Raw genomic sequence first — 2,356 nt, 5'->3', positions numbered from 1 at the left:
TCTGATTGCTATTTGAAATGAGCCATCCGGACGGCGTCCGTAAAAATACCATTCGCCTGATTTCCTTACTGTCGCTGAGAGACGTCCCATGCTCTTACCCACAGTGCGATATCTCCACACTCTGCTCATTGTATAGCTGCTATAGTCTCCTCTGATCCGCGGAAACGCTTGATTTGTTATTCCCTCTCAGGCGTTTCCGACCCACAAATTCAAAGTGTACTGAGGAGTATTGTAAATCTTTTATAATTTTATGACACCAACACACTCAATGTTTGACGTAAAATAATTAAATGCCCATTGGGGTAGTCATGACACGCTTCAGGAAAGTTGGTTGCGACACGTGATACGTGCCGAAATGTGGATGTTGTATAATTGGTTGCTCATAAATCTGATATAAAATCGTCATCAAATGATATCTGAATAAAGTTGCTGGCTCAGTGGTAATGCTATAAGAGATAGCATCGGCTACAAAGAAAATGCTTTATTTTCCGTTAAAATTTTATGAAAGAGCGGCAAACTAAAGGACGATGTCCTACGTCAAGACTACCAAAGATATTATGCAGTTCCCGTGGTGAGGATTTGGTCTACAATACTATGAGAGAGCAAAATAACACTGATAAAACCCTCTCAATAGATTTAAAAATCTCGCTTGGTGTTTACTAGAAAACATATTTTTAGGTTTTCTCTGTACATACACTAACATTAAAGGTGAACGTAGCTGCATACTTCAAATAAATTTAAGAATTTTACACCCAACAGTGGCTTTTGATAAAGAGTTTTACTTTTTAAAACAAATCAGATAAAATTATCTGTCCCAATGCTATCGTCTCTTAAAGTATTTCGATCATAAATTCCCAGAATTAAGTCCGAACGTTGACATTGATTTGACATTTCAAATAAAATTTTGTGTAATGTTTGGGCCTCGAGTCAAACGAGACCTGTAGTGTAGGCACCTCAGCAAGTTATTTCATGAGTAGAAGCTGAAACTCGTAACCACTTGACTCCATCCTCACCGACATCTGATACACCTTAAACAAGCTGACAGTAAGAATTTTATAGTTGCATCCTTATATTTCTGCTATTGACACTTAATTTTTATACAACACTGTCATGGTATAATCCAGCAGATGTCCGCCATTTTATAGATTTACCAGTATAATGAATTCATCACCCAATAATCCTTAGATTGTAGCATTTTAAATTGAAATCATTTCTTCGGTCGTTGCTACTGAAGAAACTGCTCAACGAGCGACAATGTACGCAGACAGACTGTGAATTATCCGTCGAAATTGTTAGCAAAAACCTTATCTGATTTGACGTTATTTCTATTTTCCTTTCATCTTGAATCAATAACATAATTAATAGCCGTATACCGTGGATAACTCAACCGACTGTAATCTTTGTCTATAAATTTTTGAAATTCTGTCAATGTGACAAATCGTTTTATTTAAATTAATTTTGAACTACTGTATCATAAATATATTTAGTAAGGTCAGCTGTTTCAATTAATTTGAAGAAATTATATCTTCCCGGTAACCTTTGCGTATAAATCACTATTTTCTTAGCACTCACAAATGAATAGAATCTCGTAATCTGTCAGAAAAATGTGAAAGTCAATAACCTTTCTAGCTTGTTGTACGACGTTTTTAAAAAACATGTGGCTTGGAAACACTTTTTCATATTCTGACACTGAGAATAGTTTCTTTCTGACTCTCAAAGGGGCCTTGGTACAATTAAAGATTAACATAGGGAAATATGAAATATACTACTGATAACAGAAAACTCCAAGGCCGACACTAATAATAATAATAATAATAATAATAATAATAATAATAATGATAATGATAATGGTGGTGATAATCCTTTCTATTACAGGTGCAAGACCTAAAAATTTAGAGGATGGGTGGGGTGTGGAAGTCGATTACATGGATCCCAGTAATTAACTGGTACTTATTTCATCGACTCCGAAAGGATGAAAGGTAAAGTCGACCTGGGCGGAATTCGAACTCTGAATGAAGGGACAGATCAAATGCCAGATGTCTCTGCCAGCTAGCCTATAACAACAACAACAACAACAACAACATTGGCGAACACTGCTGTACTCTTTCACCGCAACTTTCTCTCACCCTTTCTTCCTGTTTCTGTTGTACCTGTAATTCAAAGGGGCCAGCCTTGTCACACTCTGTGTCTCGCTGAATCTCCCTGAGAACTACGTTAAGGGTACACGTGTCTGTGGAGTGCTCAGCCACTTGCACGTTAATTTCACGAACAAGCTGTTCCGTTGATTGGATCAACTGGAACCCTCGTCGTTTTAACCGACGGACACTGTAATAATAATAATAATAATAATAATAAT

The sequence above is a fragment of the Octopus bimaculoides genome, chromosome 14 (assembly GCF_001194135.2).
Source record: "Octopus bimaculoides isolate UCB-OBI-ISO-001 chromosome 14, ASM119413v2, whole genome shotgun sequence".
NCBI classification, from domain to species: domain Eukaryota; kingdom Metazoa; phylum Mollusca; class Cephalopoda; order Octopoda; family Octopodidae; genus Octopus; species Octopus bimaculoides.
Note: the sequence above shows the minus strand (reverse complement) of the source record.